This window comes from Triturus cristatus, chromosome 3_2, assembly GCF_964204655.1.
Source record: "Triturus cristatus chromosome 3_2, aTriCri1.1, whole genome shotgun sequence".
In the NCBI taxonomy this organism is placed as follows: domain Eukaryota; kingdom Metazoa; phylum Chordata; class Amphibia; order Caudata; family Salamandridae; genus Triturus; species Triturus cristatus.
Window position 1 is genome coordinate 937,430,809 of NC_140584.1, and position 20,372 is coordinate 937,451,180.

Sequence of the window (20,372 nt, forward strand, 5' to 3'; positions counted from 1 at the left end):
ACTAAAGCAGATTCATCCTCATCTTCGGCCTCTGACGTTTCATGTGCCTCACATGTGGGTGGTGGTGTTTGGTCTGCAGCACTGTGTGACACTGACACATCAGGGGCCGGAGATGTGGCTGTAGTAGTAGCAGCAGCATTCATCTGTGCAATGTCTTGTGGCATCACTCCCATGATGAGGATCTGAAGGACATGGAAGATCCCATCTACAGCTTTCTCATGTGCAGCTGTGGTAGTCATTCTTTGCGCCTGCATCCGCTCCATGTTCTCCATGACCCTCCTCATCTTTCCCAAATCACTGATGATATCGCTGTAGCCACTCTGACTGGACAGTTGTTGTTGTCTATGAGTCATGACTCCAGCGATGCTAGCCATGGATTGTTGGAGAGCATGGGGTGGACTGTGGGTGTCCGTTAGGGAGTGTTAGTGGTCCCTGATGGGACTTAGACACCCACGTATGGCATCTAGTTTGGCTGCCCTGAGTTCGAACACCACCGCACCTGTTCAGCCAGCCCTCTCTGGCAGTCTAACACACGGCGTTGGAACGCCATGTGTTCTTCAGTGAAGTACTGGGATCCAGACGTGGTGGTGGGTGCTTCCTGCTGTGTGGTCTGTGCAGGGGTTGGGCTCACCTCGATGGTGCTGGGCTGACCTGCTACTGGAGGTGGGGTGCTGAGGGCGTCCATGTTGGAGTTCGTCTAGGTCGATGTCCTGGGGGTCGTCTCCGTCATCACTGACGTGATGTAGGGTCTGCTCTGCAGGAGGTGTTGATTGTCCCTCTGCAATGTAAAGGGGAGATGCAGTTTCACAGTGTGTTCCATGTATGTTGACGTATCGGCGAACTTTACATACAGACTGCATGACAATGTACATTGTGACTGTTTTTGGGGAGATGCCTATTTGATGCGGGACAGTGGACATTTGTGCTACATCAGGGATGTGAGGTTGTACTCGTACCTTGTCATCTCACAGTTTCCTGCTATGCTACATGTGTTTGGCAATTTTGTACACACATGCAGCACCAGTTGTGTCTTGTGTTCTGTTGTGAAAGTGTTGCAGTTTGTACCACATTGTTGTCAATGTTGAGGGGCTCTTATTCTCATGTGTGTGTGCTGCATTGTGGGTGAGTCTCCCCTGCAGCTCTGATTTGGCGGCCCCTTATCCCTTTCAGACGGTGTGCCTTTGACTTCTGTGCTTCTACAGTGCTGAGATGTAGCGGACTTGGGTGAATTGGGCTCTTGTTCGAGTTGTGACTCTTGGGCATGGTTTGTCCGCAGATGTGTTGTGGCCGTCAGGGGTTGTTTGTGCACGTGGATGTGTCAGAGTGTGACCTGCTTCTTAACGCATGTGGTCCACACTCAGCCAGCTCAGTGTTGTGGCGTGCACAATGTCATGATGATTGGCATGCAGCCATGCTAATCGTCATATAGTGTCATTTGCATTGTCAGTGTGGCTCACAAATACGCATCTTTGCTGGGTTTCACACGTGTGCATGTGTTGGTGATGAGATTGGTGATGTGTGGGGTGGGACCCCTTTTGGGGACATAGGGGGCCTACTTGGTGTTTGTATGTATGCTGCAGTGTGCCACGGGGAGCAGGGACATAATCAGGAGTCATTGTGGGTGTGCGGTGTGCTCTACTGAATTGTGCATGTGTGCCATTGTGCCCATCTCCCCCCGTCCCCCCAGTCCCTGGTCGGTATTCACTCTGTTGATGTTGTGTCAGGTCATGCCCCGTATCCCGACAGATGACTGTGGCCACCATTTTCTCAATGTCATCCAGCTCCTGGTGGGCCGCTGGACCCCCACCTCCAATGAGCGTTGCTGCTTTCATGTTGGCATTGAGTTTCTTCTTGGTTTTGCCCTTCACATCATTCCAGTGCCTCTTGACCTCTTCCATTGTCCTCCTCAACACCGCAACCGCATTCACATGGTCCAAGATGATCTGCCATATTTGCGTTTTTGTTGCCAATGACACGTTGGAGGTGCTGAACAGTTGTTGATAGTGTTCTATCACCTCCGTGACGATGATCCTGTTTTCCTGCGGACTGGACCGTGTCTTTTCTCTTCCTCTTCCCCTTGACCTTCCTCAACCCGAGGTTCCTGGCTGGTTGTCTGTGGGGCTTGTGGGGTTCGCATTGTCCTCTGCACTCGGTCCGGGTGCATCCATGGTGCTACGGAGTTTATATTTTTTTGCATTTTTTTGTTTCTGCTTTTATAGTGCATTTTCCCGAATGACGCGTGAGAATTGCAGGCCTGTTGCTGGTTATCACTGATTTTTGTATCGCGATTGGCCACATCGCGTTTTGCGTTTTTTCGGGCTTGCGTTAATTTTAACGCTGTCATTTGGCACGTTATCGTGAGACTGTCGCATGGTGCCGCCGTGTTGAGAATACAACGTTAACACGGTGTTATTTTTCTGTGATAGACTGAGATATGCAAAGTTACGTTAAGCTAATTTTGCGATAATTATCTCACGTTCTTGAGAATATCCCCCAAGGAATTCCAGGGGATGGAGCTTCAGTATATGCACCCAGGGTCTGGTGTGTAGGTGGATCCAGGTGGCTGGACGGAGGAGAAGCACTGCCGGTCTGGAATGCAAAGTGAATTTTCTGAAAGATGCCGCCGTGCAGGTCCGGGCGTCAGGAACCTAACCTAACAGAGTGCTGTGATATCATGTCCTAGGCAGGGTTTAGTTTGTTAAAAGAAAAATCTAGGCTCACCCCGTCATACAAAAACCCAAAGCAAGTATCAATAAATGGCTATACGTTTATTTCAGATAATTTAAGAACAACAGTGTCTCAATATGCAGTAATACCCCGGCTCGAAAGTGATCATAATCCTTAGATAGTGGCTTTCAATTCATTAGTGAAGTGCAATCCTAGATATAAAGATCTTCCGAACGTTGCCCATCCCTCATATAATCTGAAGAGGTTAGTTTGGCACATGGATAACGAAGGGGAAATAATAAAAGCCGTAAAAAAATGAATAAAGGAAGGTGACCAGTGTGATCTGGGGGATGTCAATATGTTCAACACATGGAACATCATAACTACATCCCTGGTGGAGAAATTTGCTGCCACACAGCATAGGAAACCAAACAATCTACTAAAATGTACAAACATATGGTTTACCTCCAAGCTACTTAGGTTAAAAAAATCACTCAGTAGAGCTGTTCGGGATGTGTATGCCAATAGATTCCATCATTCTTACTCTGTTTGTAAAGAAAATATGAAGGATCTTAGAAAATTCTGTAAACAAGAGGTTTGGAAGGCTAAACTTAATTATTAAATCAGGACTTTGGAACAGCTTATTATCTGCCTCCAAACAAAACAATGCAAAAAGATTTTGGCAATAATTAACAAGCATGAAAGGGGAAACAGCAGGGCATTTTGTGTAAATGTATCTGAGACTGGCTGGGTAACTTTTATTACACATCTGTATAGTACGGTGGGTCAAGGGGCAAATCAACAAGATATGTGCCTTGGTTATGGGGAAAGTGGAACATCAACAATTAATATGGAGAGTGGCATCTTCAAGGGGATGTTTCCTCTTGTGAAAATTAATGATTCCAGTCTTGATTTGAATACTATTTTAGAATGTGTAAGTTGTAATCAATTAGTATGTCTGCTGCGTGGGCTTCGCACTAATGGTGCACCGGTTCCTAATGGGCTGGCCAATGCCTTGTTTCGTGCCAATGCTGACATGTGGGCTGATATTCTAAACAAATTTTTTAATGAAGTCCTGACATTGGAAATTGTGCCAGCATCATGGCAAGGCAGTATATTGCAGCCTATTTATAAAAGTGGTTCGGTTGACAATCCCACTAACTATCGTTTAATCTCGTTATCGGTTGTTGTTGCTAAGGTTTTTGTCTCAAGTCTATTGAGTGAATTGGAAAAATGCGCTGGGCAGGAAAACATCATTCCGTTTAACCAAACTGGCTTTTGGAAGTGCCAATCTACCACTACAAATCTGTTGGCACTAACTTTACTTGCAGAAGGGGCTGTCTTGAAAAAACAACATTTGTTTATATCCTTTATTGATCTTAAGGCAGCTTTTGATTTAGTGCCTCAGAATCTGTTATGGAAAAAAATTGCTTGGCTGGGGTATCCCAGGGAAACTGTTAAGGGCTATTATTCTTCTGTATACAGATACCTGGGTCCAAGTTAGGCTGAGTGACAGTAGTTATTTATCAAGGAAAATTAGTACATATAATGGCCTAAGGCAAGGATGTGTTCTTGCCCCCTCCCTTTTTAACCTATTTTTATCAGATCATGCCCAGCATTTAGACTCTCTAAATGCTCACACTCCAAGGTTGTGGGAAGTGCAAACTAGCTACCTCCAATCTGCTGATGATACTATTCTTCTGAACCACACACCTATTGGTCTCCAACGACTTATAAATGCTTTTGATGACTCTATAGAAACAAATGGCCTCAAATTGAATGTTAAAAAGACAAAAATCATGAACGTTGGATCTACTTGACAGAAGTTTAATATATGGAGAGCCAGAGCAGGACCATTTGAAGTTGTTAAAACATACACATATTTAGGGGTGGTGTTCGATAACCGAGTCTCTTTTAAATTTCATTTTAAAGACCAAAGGGCAAAAACGGTGGTTCTAATTCATGCTTTTAATGCATTAAAAAGTTTGAATTGTCAATCTTATCCTTAAAGTTATGAAAGCCAAGCTAGAGTCAACTCTTTTATAGGGCTCACCCATTACTAGGGGGAAAGATGCAAAGCTCCTAGATTTACTGGTGGTCAGGGCTTTCAAATCAACTTTTGGGATCCCCAGATCAGTAGGGCAAGCAGGAATAATACTAGAGTTTGGTCTCCAAAGGCAGAGCTTGGTGTCAGCAGGAGCTTTTTTGAAAAGCATGTTCTCTATGTTTTCTTCTGCCCCTGCCTCCCTAGGGAACTATTACTGGATTGAAATAAATAAGTCTGCTTATACTGTTAAATGGAGATCTCAAATTTCAACATGCCTAAGGGATATTGGTATGCAAATAGCACTTCAAGAATTGATTATGCCCAATTATAAGTTGATCTTAAAAAAACAAATTAAAGTTGAATCCCTTAAGTTGGATAAAACCGCATTAGCAGGGAAAAAGCATGCATGGGATGTGATTAACTCTTACCAGTCGTTACATATTCAGCCCTATCTGACGACACATTTCTCGGCTAAAATGAAAAATTGCTTTCTTAATCTACGAATGGGACTAAATCCGCCAAAAGATTGTATGCAGCCCTGGATTGAGCAGTGGGTGGATACTAATTGCAGATTATGTGGATGGCCACAAGAATCATTAGTTCATATAGTATGTGTGTGACCTAAATTGACTACCATTCGGCAAATTATTTTAAAACCCCTATTTTTGAAGATTGGGGTTAGATCAGCACCCCAGGCACTTATCAGGTCTCTATCTGGTGAGTCGATTGTGCTGTTATGCAAGCTGATAAAAATTTTACATGCAGCTGAAAAATTATAATTTTTAACGCTGTTCTTGATAATATGCCCCGAAATATTTTACATTTGTATCACTTGAATTTAAGAGATCCTTTGCACAGTTTGATACCTAGTAGAACAAAGTTTATTTGCTATTAAGGTCCTAATTAAGCGGTGAACTTACCGAAACTATCTAGGGACAGATCTAATTGATGCAATTTATTATTGTCTTTGAAATATGGAATTACTAATTATGACACTTTAACTAGCTATATGTGCAATATCTTGCTATAGTAATTATTGACGTTTAAAAAAAAAACTTTGTTTCTTCAATGGAATTACTATTTATTGCATGATCTGGTCCATGTTTGATTTTATGACATATTTATGAATTTATTGGTACAGTTGTTAATAATATTTGCAGAACAGAGTTTTATGTTTTTATATATTATGTGATTGTGAAGCTGTTTTGATTGCAATGATTTTTATTACTCACGCAATAAAAATTTACTTACTTACACTATCCTAACCATAAAAATATAATTTTAAACAAATACATATAACCCCTAACTTTAGCTCCAATCCTTCTTGGACTTACCCATAGGGAACATCCCTAATAAACTTCTGAGACCTTCATAGTGTTGCATCCTTATGGATGGGTGTGTTGAAGAACTCTCACGCTTTACCTGCATTGGGTGGTTAATTGTATGTTGCTTTGCTAGCGTAAGGTGTTCTGTACCTATGCATTACAATCCAGGGAGGTAGTTATGTGAATATAATGGGCCTTTCTGCCACTTGCCTCAAAGCATTGAAAACCTCCTCATCTTCACGGAACATTTCAGTAGGTAAAAACGAACCTGCAAAGATAAAAAGGGGTACTGTACTGTACACGAGAAGAGTTCATCTATAATGAATCATGAGCACGTTTGAATACAGACCAGTTATTGACTTATTTATTCATCTATCAGTTTTATATAGACCAAACATGATCCAATAAGGTGGCAGAGAGGTTTTCATAAGTTGTCAGCGCATATTACCTTTGCATGTGTTATAACCTCTACATAGGTTATAAACTTAAAGAATATAGAAAAGATAAGTCTTCCTCAAAATAATCATTACACCTCAATATTTCAATATGCGAAACACCCCTTTCCCAGAAGGGTTCACTAATGGGATGCATCAGTCATACTCTGCTAGACATGCTGGGCACACTCAAGCCACACATGTAACTGAAGTGGAGCTAGGATTTAATCACCATGTACTCTTGTCCCCGGCACAGGGCCAATAACTGTACCAGAAATTAAGCCACCACGTTTGCTCCACAATGCATGAAATTTGAAAGGAATGCCAAGTTACCTGTGAACATATGTTTGGTGTACAACACCTGGAGAGGGCCTACAAACCCTTTGCTCAGGCAGCAGCCAAGAATGCTCAAGAGAACAAGGCAGTCAACAATCAGAGAGGCAGGGATTAGGGGCTACTGAAGTCACAGTTTCAGACACAGCTTGCTTACTTAAGCCTCCTACCCCTTCTGGGGTATAGGCCGTCAGCCAGGACTCCTCAGCCATCTCTCTCCTGAACTTTTCTCTGAATCTGACTCAAGGTGTAAACCATCTCCTTGAAGTTACTTGGTGTTTCTTGCCCGTCCTCTTTTCCTTTACCCATGAGGGTTCCAGGTAAGGACTTGCTTGCTTGTGGTAATGGCGGGCTTGCGGAGGGTGTGACCTATTCAGCCCCAGCGGCTTTTCATGATTTCTTCACAAGTAGGGAGTTGGAAAGTCAGCTGCCCTAGGTCGTTGTTGAGGATGGTGTTTGGCCAGTGGATTTGGAGGATTGCCCTAAGTCATGTTCTGATAAAGGTCTGGAGTTTGTTGGCGGTGGTCACTGTTGTCCCCCAAGTTTCTGTTCCATACAGAAAGAGCAATTTTATGCTGGTGTTAAAAAGCCTGATCTTGGTTTGCAGCATTATGTCCGTGGCAGCCCTTGCTTTGCCAGTTCTTGCCTTGACATTGGCGGCTGTGCCACCCTGCTTGTCTTTAACACTGCCCAGGTAGGTGAAGGCCTCAACGTCTTCCAGTTCATCGCCTGCAAGAGTGATTACAGTTCTGCTGGCTGTCTTGGATGTCAGGATCTTGGTTTTTCCCCTGTGGGTGTGGATGCCAAATTGTGTTGATGTGGCTGTAATATTGTCAGTCTTCTTTTACATCTGCAGTTGGGTATGGGAGAGTAGGGCCAGGTCGTCTGCAAAGTCTAGGTCGTCAAGCTGCGTCCAAGGTGTCCACTGGTTCCCATTTGTTCTCCTTGCTGTGGATGCAGTCATGATCCAGTCTATGGCCAGTAAGAATAGAGCAAAGAACCCTGGCGGACTTTGGTCCTCATTTCAGAGGTTTCTGTGAGTTCTCTTCCGTGGACTATCTTGCAGTCATTCACTCGTAAGAGCTCCTGATGATTCCTACGAGTTTATCTGGCATACCATGCCATCAACTGCTCAATGATGATGTGCAGTGTTGCAATCTGGTCTGTGCAGGATCAATCTTTGCGGAAGTCAGCTTTCCGGTCTTGCAACTGAGAGTCAACTTGTTCCTTCGTTCTGTTCAGGATGACTCTGTTGAACACTTTGCCTGGGGTTGATAAAGAGTTATCCCGATGTAGTTTGCACAGTTAGCCAGTCACCTTTCTTGGGGATCTTGATGAGATATCCCTCCTTACAGTCTGATGGCACCTTTCCTATTCCCAGATCCACCCAAACATGGGGTAGAGCATGTATACTGATGTTTCAATATCTGCTGTCAGTGCATCTGCAGGAATGTTATCATGCCCTGCTGCCTTCCCATTTCTCATATGTCTGATGGCTTGCCGTAATTATTCCTTGATTGGTCTACTGCTGTCAATTAGTAAGTCCTTGTCAGCTGGTTGTATGTCTGATGGAGACTACGGCAAAAGCTGGTTCAGCAGTTCTTCAAAGTGCTCCATATATCTTCATTTCTGGCCTTCGTTATCCATGATTGTCTTCCTAGCTTCGTATTTAACAGGTCTTTCCGGTTTGCTCTATCTGCCAGAGAGTTTCCTTGTTATGTCATAGAGTTCTTTCAAGTTTCCATGTCTTGCTGCTTCCTGGGCTTCTGTGGCAAGACCATCAATGAATTTTGCTTGTCTGCTCTTAAGCTTCTCTTTGCTTACGTGTTGGTTTTGGTGAATTTGCCTTGAGCTTTCCCTTTTTCTGCTGTTGTTCGGCTGGTGTTAACTGCAGCTTTCTTTTTCTTTCTCGCTTGGATTCTGCAGTCTCGGTGGAGATCCCATCTTTATGCTGGTATTTCCTGGCACCCAGTACCTCCTGGCAGGTTGATGTCAATGTTTCTTTGATCTTCTCCCACTGACTTTCTACTGGGTCTCTGTCGTCCACTAGTTCTTGCAGGAATTGAAACTTGTTACTTAGGGTGACTGAGTATTCACTCTATTTCTGTGCATCTCTGAGGAGGGCTGTGTTATATCGCTGGCTTTGGTTTGTTGGTTCCATCCATGCTTTCTTTAGCTTTAGCTTGAGCCTGCCATGACAATGTGAGGGTCTGACGCCATGCCTGCTCCTCTCATCACTCTCAAATCTGGGAGGGACCTCCAGAACGTCCTGGCAATGTAGACATGGTCAATTTGATTTTCTGTTGAATGGCTTGTTGACACCCACGTTGCCTTGTGAATCCTTTTATAAACTACCGCCTATCACCAGACTTAAGCGTTTCTCGTGGTGTTTTTTTTTAAGGTTCAGAATTAGTTAAAATCTTTAAAAAAGCAAAAATGCAAAGCCAGTGCACAATATTAGTCAAATACATAGTAGCGGAAGTACTGGAGAAAGTGCAAAGGTATCATGCGGCTGTGCCATACTTGTTATCGTTGCCTTGGGCATTTATACAGACTATACACTACTGCCTTTCACCAGACTGTTCAGGGCACAGAGATCTACTTGCCTTTCTCCGTTCTCACCCTTTGCTGTTGTTTGCAGGTGCATGGCACTGGATGACATTCCTTTTGATCCTCTTTTTCTTTGTGCAGAAGATTGCTGTGATGATTCTGGGACAGTGGCTTCCCATCCAATCAGAGATCGGATGGCTGCTGGCGTTAGCACCAGTGCTGCTCCCTGAGTATGTGGGGCGTTCTCTTCCTTGTGCCCAGAATACAGTAGCATTCGTCCTGGAGCCGGTCTTTTCTGTCCAGACCGTGTTCATTGCTCTTACTGATGCCAAGCAGGGCAAGGTTGTATTTTTTCATCTCCGCTGACACTTGGTGTGTTTTGTCCGTCTCGTACATGGGCCTCATGTTCTGTGTCCCATTGGTGATGGTCTTCATCAAAAGCAGGTGGATACGCTTTGTAGCTTCCAGGGATCTCTGGCTTTCACCACAAGGCCTCATAGCTCTCCGTGAAGGATATTTCTCTCTCCCCAAGGCCAGGATGTCTTTTGGTTTATGTTTCTGTAGCTAGGATTTTTTTTCATGGTGGGGTAGCTAGCCCCAAGTATAACCCTCCTTCTTTCACAGCTGGGCTTGGGAACGGCCATGGCGGAGTTAGTTTTAGATACAGACAGTGAAGAATTCATGACAATGCATCAGTGAGACTCTTTAGACTAAGGACCTGATATAGATCTTGGCGTATTCCGACCGCCACTGCCACCGCCTTTCCTACGGATTCTCTGTCCACCTAGTAGGTGGTCCGCCCGCTCTATTTAAAAGCTGGTGGGTTGATGGATGAAAGACCATCAGAGTTCTGCCTTCTCAACTAGATTTTTTCACCCGCGTTGATGGCACCATAGGCTAAAGAGGTTGTCAGAGGGAGTACAGCCAGTTTGTCACCGGCCCAATCACGATGTGCCCTCCCACCAGCCCTCAGTTGGCAGAGTGGAACTGGTATAAGGTTGAAACTTACCTTCTTTCTGTGTCACACTCCCTTTTCCATCATGGAGCCTATCATCTACGTCCTGCCTTTGCTGCTGCTACTTGACCACGAAGCAAATCAACCCCGTCATCGCTGGAATCGAACGTAAGCATCTATTTTGACTTTTTACCTTTTGACTTGTCTGTTTACATTTGCTTTCAACTCGTGTATGTTGAAATCTCTCTTACAAGCAATAACATACCACTGTGTAATGCATATGTGTGTAATGTAGTTGTTTAAGAAAGTTAAAGAAACACACTTGTATAATTTTATTGTATTTTTTAATTTGGTGTAAGCCGGCCTCATGAGGATGGACACTTACACAAAAATGGACATCAATCAATAAATCTAAAACTGGTTATACAGGTGTGTTAACTTAATTTTCGTAAAACTATAACATCACATATGCATTACACATTATTGGGATAATTGAAAAGTAATATAATGTAGAAATTACAATAGACAAGGTGAAACGTTTGTCAATTCCAAACTTTAATCAATTAATATATGTATCAATGTAACATTTCTCCTAATCTAGTGCATTTACTGTATTTTATTAAGTGTTATTTGTGTCTTGATTATTTGAAGGTGCAATGCATATGTGTTTATTTTTATCACTTATCAGGTACAAATAAACACATATGTATTAACACTTGAAAAATATTTAAAATCCATTTGTTGGTGCAAGTGCAAGGTTTCATCATGATGAATGCTAGCACCAAAATCTTATGTTAAAATATGTAAATCACATTTTCATCATTAACAGTTCTAGGAATCAAAGAATTGTATATGATTAATGTCAGGACATATGTGGTGAAATTCAATTATCAAGAAATGAGATACTTCTCTCAAATCATTATATTTTATTTTGAAACATAAAACAGTAAAAGAAAAATGATTATCATCAATACACAAGGTTGGAGTGTTGCCCAGAACTTGCATCCTAAACACACTGCCAAAGGGAAACCTCCTCAGGAAGGAGCATCTAGTGGGCACAGAGCAGGCACCTCCAGGATCATTCTTGGGAAGGTTGGGTTTGAGTTTCACAGGGGTTAGGGACAGGTAAAACATAAATTCAGGAGGAGGAGTATAGCAGAAGATTGGGTTTGTGAGGTAGAGGGAGCTGCAGTGGGTGAGGTACGTGTATCTGTTGGGTTTGCAGTTGCATGTGGGTCTGGTGTATGTTGTGTATGTTTGAGTGTGTGTGTACTTCATTTTGTAGCCACAGGATCATTCCAATACACTGTGGCAGTATCTGGTGGAATGTCACAACCAACTTTCAGTGGTGTGCTACAAGAAGTTCTTTCTTCAATGATGAGACACATCAAAAGATTCATCCAGTTTCAACGAAATGAGGATTTTGCCAAGGTGAAGGGAGATTTTTATGCTTTGGATCACCTAACAAATCTGGTTGGAGCAATTGATGGCACACATGTTACCTTAGCACCACCACAAGCCAGAGAACATGTCTACCACAATCTAAAGAACTTCCATTCAATCAGCATGCAAGTTGTTTGCTTACCAGATTTGTACATCACAAGCATGTGTACGCGTTTTCCAGGATCAATTCCTTTGTACTACGGAACAGCACCATAGCCCAGCGACTGTCACAACTTGGACTTGAGAGGGCCTGGCTTGTTGGTAAGTACAATTGGTCATTATGTTATTTGGTTTATTTCATGTTCAATGACCTAAAATACCGTTACATATTTTGGCTCAATAATTTTTTTCGAAATAGGAGACTCAGCTTATCATGGTTGTTAGCAACGCTGGGGAATCCAACAATGCCAGGGGAAGTCTGCTTCAATTAGGCCCATGGAAGAACATAGAGGTCAGTGGAGCAAGATTTCGATATATGGATAAGACTGGTGGAGCCCTCCTCTAGTCACCAGTTAAGGTTTGTAAAATCAACATGGCATGCTGTGTGTTATACAACATAGCCCTGCGACAGAACATCCCGTACATTGCAGAGGAAGAACACCATGAAGAGCCACCGTGTGTTGATGTTGAAATGCCAAATGAAGATGATAAAGGTGAAGAGGAAGAAATTGACTTACATCAAGATGTTATTCACAACTTTTTTTTACATGAATGTAAGTATATATTCACATATTATTAGATTACAATTAAAAGCAACTTTTAATCTAATAAGAATAAAAGTCTGTACTAGACATTTTTCAGAAAGGACAAGTTAAGGTAATTCCAAGGCAAAGAAGTTTGTTGATCAATGGACTACTGTGTTTATTTACATTGTTTATCATTGATTGTGTTTAGATAATGTGTCCTCAAAATCTGTCAATTGTAATAGGTTTATTTTGTGAAGTCATGCAAAATATTTATTTTTTGATTTAATCAGTTTTAGGTTCCTTCACCATGTCATCTTCCTTTGAACATTTCAGTGTTGTGACATGTGCAGTTATATGTTGCAGTTGTGTAGTACAAAAGGATTGATTGTGCGAAAGACACACACTTTCGATATTCTGATCTAGTACAAAGGTAACTTGCACAGTGATTTAACTGTATTTTTAAAGTTTGCATTAGACTTGTGCTCTCTTAATTGCTGCCACTAATGCACTATGTGCTGCTTAAATTGCTTTGATCACACGTGGTAGCCCACCCAAAGCATACAAATCTCCCCTCACATTGGAAAATCCAACATTTGTGTTTACTGTATGTAGCTGTTGATGTGTCTCATCACTGAAGGATGAGCTTCCTGTAGCACACCATTTAAAGTTGGTTGTGACATTTCACAAGATACCGCAACATGGTATTGGAATTATCCTGTGGCCATCAATTATTTTTGTGTTACTATGGCCGCCGATGTTTCCAGTGAGATTACTTCATTGGATGTAAGTATGCTCATGTAGCATGCCACAGACGGGTAGCACCTTGGGTGTATTGTCAACAGATTGTCATTCAGCCTCAAGTGTCAGGTACACCAGCTAGAGATTTTAACATCATTAACACTTTTTATTAATAGGTTTCCCCCTGAAGAAGAGACCATGGAGTCTCGAAATGCATTGGGCATGATCGTTTGTGTTAAATTGCCTTGTGATCATTTTGGTTTGCTTTGGTTTGATTAAAATGTCAATTTCATCTATGTGAAAAATATGGAAAGACATAATTAAATTTCTTTGAAAGAACGCTTAAATTTTGAATATTTTGGTTATTTTGATGTAAATCAAATAGAGTTGTGCATGCTATGTCCAGGTTTATTACAATGAAAACATATCCTATTTAGTGATTTGTGGTTTTTGTTTATTTTTGTCATCTTTTCAAAAATGTGAAACACATTACCTATATGGAATTAATTCATGATTAAGCAATCTTTTTTAATTTAATGTTTTTTTAAATATATGATGGAAATACAAAAAATGAACAAATTGAGAAAAGAATACCACACCAGTTTTGTCATTTAATTGTTTTATTCAATAAAACAAAATCAGCTAAAAGATGATGTTAACAAAGCACATCTTAGGTCAATCATGGTGAATAAACTGATATTGATGGGCCTAAATTGCGTGAGATCCCATTTCCAAATTACTACTGGCATGAAAAAGGTAAATGTGTCCAGAAATGAGTCCACAGAATGAATGGTAGTCTCACACTGGAGGAAATTAGGTTCTGCGTCTCTTGCTGGTGGTGGTAGAGGTCCTGCCATTCTCTCCTGCTAGTCGGACTGAATGCCCCCCACCATCCCCCGGAGTGGGGGCTGGTGGATTCACGGTTGCAGGGACCATGGGTGCAGCTGTTTCTTTTTGTGACAGGGCATATGTAAGTGGTCCAGATATTGTTGGACCACAGAAATGGGAAGATGTCGCTGGGAAAACCCTGCACATGTGGGTAAAAATATCATGCAACATCCCACTCAGGAGCCCAAATTAGAGTTCAGATTCTCCATCTGTACATTGTGCTCCCTCTGCATTTGCTTCACCCCCACGAGTTCTGTCAAGACCCGGCCCATCATGTCTTAGGACTGATGGAGGGATACCAAGACCTGTCGATGGTGGTCTGGGTGACAGGGAAGCCAGTGGCCTCACCTTGCTGGCCTACAAATTCCCTCCCGCAGCCACTATCCCCCACTACCCTGTGCCCTTGACTCAGTGTGCCCAATCCCACTGGTTCCTCCTCTGAACTGGAGGTGGTGTTGGATCAACAGCAGCCAGGACTGGCGGGCGTAAGATTAGGGTGATGTTTGTTTCGACACAGGAACTGGAGGTATTCATAGGTTGTAGTGTGGTAACCGTTGGGCAAGATGTTTGTTTCAACACAGGAACTGGAGGTATCCATTGGCTGAGGTGTGGTAACCGCTGGGGTGGGAGGTGTAGGTATGGGCTGAGTGAGACTCACTTGAACGGTCTGCCTAGCGGGACCAGATGGACCAGGCAGCTCCTCATCATACGAACTTGCAAGAGTGGAGTCCACACAGACTGATGTTCCTGGTCTGGAGTCGAGTATCCTCAGTGGCAGACGGTTGTCCATGTACTCTGGGTGTTGAACCTATTATAATTTGTTTTTTTATTATATTGTTAAAGTATGGATTATACATCAAATGAGTTTGAAGCTAAAAGAGAAGCAACCTAAAAATACTATGTTAATTGCATCTTTCAGTCTTATGATTAGACAAACTGTTTAAAATACACACAAACAACTACTAGAAAGCAAGTAAAAACATGTCCTGAAATGAATAAAAAATTTAGAAAGTATAAATGAAATATACCAAAGATTCAACACAACACAGTAGAGAGGGGAGTTGTGAAAGAAACCATTCCAAGACCCAGCAGGCAAAAAATCTGACAATTACACAACTTAGAAGGATATATTGAATTAGTCATCATATACACATTGCAGAGAACTTTTTTAACAAATTACACTTATATTCAGCACACAAAATTACATGCCGTAACATTTTAAAGTCAACAAACTTTGATTTGTGGTACAAATTACAACAATTCAATGGAATAACAAGGATAGGACAACATACAACAATAAACACAAACATTGCAAAACATAGCATGAAATGGCGATTGAAAAATACATAGCACATTAACATACGTGAAATTGGTCATAGAAAAGAGACAATGAGGAAGATGCCATTGCAATATTATTTTTACAAACTTTAAACAAGGCATCATGGTAGCTGTAGTCGTTTCAATAAAACATTAACAACACTTGCTAAATTGTATGTTAAACATACGTAGTATAAATATGCAGTAAAAATAGAACAGACATTTACAATATTAAACACATAATTGAAATATGTTATTTGGTGTATAAAAACACTTAAAAGCACCATGACATCATGTAAAATGTAATGAAGACTGAAACCTGTAACCTTAAATACAAGAAAATACATTCAAACAAATAAGACAAAGGAAAACTTGATACAAATGTTTAAAGGTTTATGTGTTTTCAAGAGGTGCAAAACACATTAGCAACAGCTAACTTAAAAGCAAAAATGACATTTAGGTTTAGTGACACATTCAAAATTATAACTTACTAGTCTCCACTGCACCAGATATTCCTGTCAAGCCTTCAGGTTATAGGATCTGCAAGACTGGGGAAAAAGTTGTAAGGGTGATTGGGAGAACCACCACCAGTACTTTAGGCCTCCAGTTGACGCTGGGAGGGCAGGACAAGCACTCTCCCCCGCAGGTCGCCATATCTCTTCCTAATGTCCTCCTCTGTGCGCAGGTTGTATTTGCCTTTTCTGGGCTAAGGTTGTATTTTGGACTTGGGTTCCAAACAATTGTGCCTCCACTCTAAATTTTATCCACCATCCACCATGACTAACAATTCTCCCTCTGTAAAACAGGGATATTTCCTCCCTGACATTATCCAAAAAGTACAATGAAATACATTTTGGGACCCACAAGAAAATAAACAAAAGAGGAAAAAAGGGACAAGAAAGAGTAAGCAAAAAAATACCTGACTTTATTGGCAAGAGTTCTGCTTGAAAATGTTGTGCTGCAGTGGAATGGCACAGGAGTCAAGCTATCCTGGCTGATGAGGGGTGAAACTCCGAAACCGGTCCTAGGATGCTTGTTTCCAGTCCAGGGAGGACCTGGCCTGGAAGTTCGGGCTGGACTGTTCCCATTGGGCACAGAGTCAAGACTGATTTGCATATGGCTGGGCTCAAACTGGAATGGCATGGGGAGCAAAAAAACGATGGATTTAGGCCCAGATATCTGTACTGGGGTGAATGTAAGACAATATTCTGCAGTCGGTCCATCAACTGTTCTTTTTGCATTGGTCACCTAGAGTGGGACGGGTATGCCCAGACGTGGGTCCGGTGCTCTCCATGCCACTGGAGTCAAGCTATCCTGGCTGATGAAGGGTGCAACCCCGAAACCAATCCTAGGATGCTTGTTTACAGTCCAGGGAGGACCTGGCCTGGCCTGGCAGTTCAGGCTGGACTGTTCCCATTGGGCACAGTGTCACGACTAATTTGCATATGGCTGGGTTCAAACTGGAATGGCATGGGGAGCAAAAAAGTGATAGATTTAGGCCCAGATCTCTGTACTGGGGTGAATGTAAGACATTGTTCTGCATTCTGTCCATCAATTGTTCTTTTTGCATTTGTCACCCCGAGTGGGACGGGTATGCCCAGACGTGGGTCCGTGCTCTCCATGCCACTGGAGTCAAGCTATCCTGGCTGATGAGGGGTAAAACCCCAAAACCAGTCCTAGGATGCATGTTTCCAGTCCAGGGAGGACCTGGCCTGGCAGTTTGGGCTGGACTGTTCCCATTGGGCACAGAGTCAAGACTGATTTGCATATAGCTGAGTTCAAACTAGAATGGGACGGGGAGCAGAAAAACGATGGATTTAGGCCCCGATCTCTGTACTGAGGTGAATGTAACACATTGTTCTGCATTCTGTCCATCAATTGTTCTTTTTGCAGTGGAATGGCAAAGCATTGTGGTCTGAAATGGAGTGGGTTGTATAAGGTTGTATGCAGGTGGAAACAATTAGGCAAAACACATCAGGTGTGTGATGATAGCATCCATCTAAAAGCCACAGGAATATTACAATGTTGAACACGTCCCACAACGGAATCCCTCCGTTGGCAATCCGCCACTAGAACAACGGCAGTACAACCGTGAAATCTAAATAGGCTTGGTGCAATCACACCCCTCTGGTGACGATACAGTAATGTTAGTCAGCACAGCAAAGGGCTCTGTGGCGTCGGCAGGGGTGAGCCACTTATGGGACGGTAAACACTCTGTCGACGTGGACAAAAATGTAACCAGCACATATCTTAATATGGCAGGTGGCATTCCGTCAGCTTGACGGAGTACTTGTAAACTCCACCGTGGAGGGAGGATGGGAGTCCCGCCAAGATCTAAATTGGGCCCTAAGTCTTCAGCAGTAAGTACCAAGACATTTGTATGTGTAAGATCAGCTTAGAGACTTTTTCCTGCAAGTGCCAAGCTGTTGCAGCAGAATCATTTCTTGCAGTGGAAAAATTAATTAAGTTTGGCAAATCACATCAGGTCCAGCGAGGCTACTTACAGCATAACAGGACATCACGTTATCTGAATCTGGATCTTTTTGTCATAGATCAGCAGATGAATCAATCTCTGGTAAGAAAAGTTGGGCAAGGTTCAAATAAGATGTGCCTGCAACATCAACAACTCTACCTCCACCACTTTAGTGGTGGAGCCAAGCTAGGGCACTAAATCTTCTGTATGAGCCCCAGCGATGAATAAAATGAAGACTGACTAAGTGTAGTGTTGCACATGAGCAACACATTGTTGGTTTGGGGAACCATTTTAGCCCTTTGTATTGCAAATTATAGTGTCCTTGTGTCAGAGGTAAGGTAGGGTAATAGAAACATGGAGAAGTCTGTGACTATGCACTTCCTGGGCCACCACAGCATTCCACACTCTTGTTGCTCCATTTCATTTAAGCAGCCGCAGCCTGTTAACAATCACCAGGTCCGCAACATTACATTGGCACCAAGGAGGGCAAGTCCTGGTGCAAGCACCTCAGTGGTGGGCCCCAAGAGAGTCTCATGCAATCACAGATAGCCAACCCCAAGATGGGTACACTACTGGTTTGCTCTGTGTTGGTTTCTAATAAGGCACACATGCTTTCTTTATTTATACCCTGAATAACACCACGCTCAGGCAAGCCCAAACGTGGTGCAAACACGGGGGAACCCAAAGTAAACACCAACTACATTACATTCCTTTCTTAGTTTAGACAGATACCTAACAGGGAGTTCACTCACAAGGAAGGGAGAGCTAGAGAAGGAGAAATAAAGAGAGAAAAAAATAATCAACTCTCTACACCACATAATCTTTACATTTCTATGAAGGCACCAGATTAGGCCTCAATGAATAATGCCCGATTTTTTTAGTTATCTTGTGACGGGGTCAGGCTTAGTCTCCGTTGACAATTAACAGGTGACCCTGCATCTCAATTGTCAGGCTGAGGAGGCTCTGCAGGAGACCTCCAAGATGAGTCTTGGGTCTGCCAACTGGCTAAGTTGTGCTTTAAACCTCAGCACTTTGTCATGCTGCTCACTAGGAAAGCCTATTAAATTACAACATATTTCTAGTGATACTGCAACCCTCTCTTGTCTCTTGGTGCTTTTGACACAGGTATTATGCCATGGTTTTGGTTTAAAAGCGGGCTTGAATTTTCCCCCTCCCAGGTGGGTGCACAACAGCATGGAGTCTCCTACGCTAAGTGTTGGACACTTGGTTCATCAGCATTGACTCGCAGCACCATTGTTACTGCTCCTTCTGCCCATGATGGGTGAATTGGGACACATCTTCAAGGACTGCCTTTATGACAGAGTGCGGTGCTCTGGTAGTCTTGCAAGAATAGGTATATGGCAAATTCTACCAGGTGGCCAAGCTCAGCAATTTGTATTACCTTATTAACAATCTGCATAAATCTCTCTACTTTCACATTTGGTTGGGTCCACTTGCATGTATTCTTCTGATGTCCAATGCCGAGAGACTGGAAGTACACAGCTATATCTTCACCTTGGGTTGGCGGCCCATTATGCGTCTTGACTTGCAGAGGGAGTCCCTTTGCAGCAAATATCTTCTCCAGTTGTGGATTTACTTCTTCTGCCGATGTGGATCAAATTACTTCTACCTCAAGATATTTGCTGATGTCATCAATGACAACAAGGAGGTGCGGATCCTCCTGGAGAGTGGCTAAGGTGACAGTGGAGCATCCTCTGTGTTGACTGGTGGAGGTGGGTCTGATTGCCTTACCACTTGGCAGGCTAGGCAGCCAGTCACTGTTCTTTCTACATGTGCGTCCAGATCAGGGACCCAGGCCTTTTGTCTGAGTCTCATCTTCGGTTGACCACACCCTGATGGGTGTGGTAGATGGCCCCCATGGGCCGTGGTATTAGATTATCAGGAATGACAATGCGGTGTCCTTGCAGAACCAGACCATTGTCCACCAGTAATTGTTCATTGAAGACATTGTACATTGCTTGGATTTGTGTTCTGCTTGCCGGTGTCCTTCTCATTTTCTCTTTCATAATTGGCCATCAAATATACTCTTCAACTGCCTGTTGCACCAACCGGATACACTCGTCCTCTTGGGACGCATGGAGAATCTCCTGGATCATAAGGGGTTTAGGGGAGAACTGTCAACAACTATGCGGACTCCTCTGCTTCTTTAGCGGCCTGTTGTTCAGCGGTGGTGGTGGCCTGGTAGTGGCGAGAAAAGTAGTCCGCACATGTTTCACGGCCAGGTCTATTCATGACTTTGAAAGTATATTACTGAAGCTGTAGAATCTACTTCTCGATCCCAGGAGGTGGGTGGGACTTGGGACCTTGGAACAAAGATACGAACAGCTTGTGGTGCATACAGACTCAAAACATATTTCCATAAGGATACAAATGAAAATGCCGGCAGCTCCATAAAAATGAATGAATGAATACATTTATTTGTGTGATTACTTAGAATCACTACATATTAAAAGGCATACGAGGCAGAAGAACAATCAAAATTACAAACAAACTTT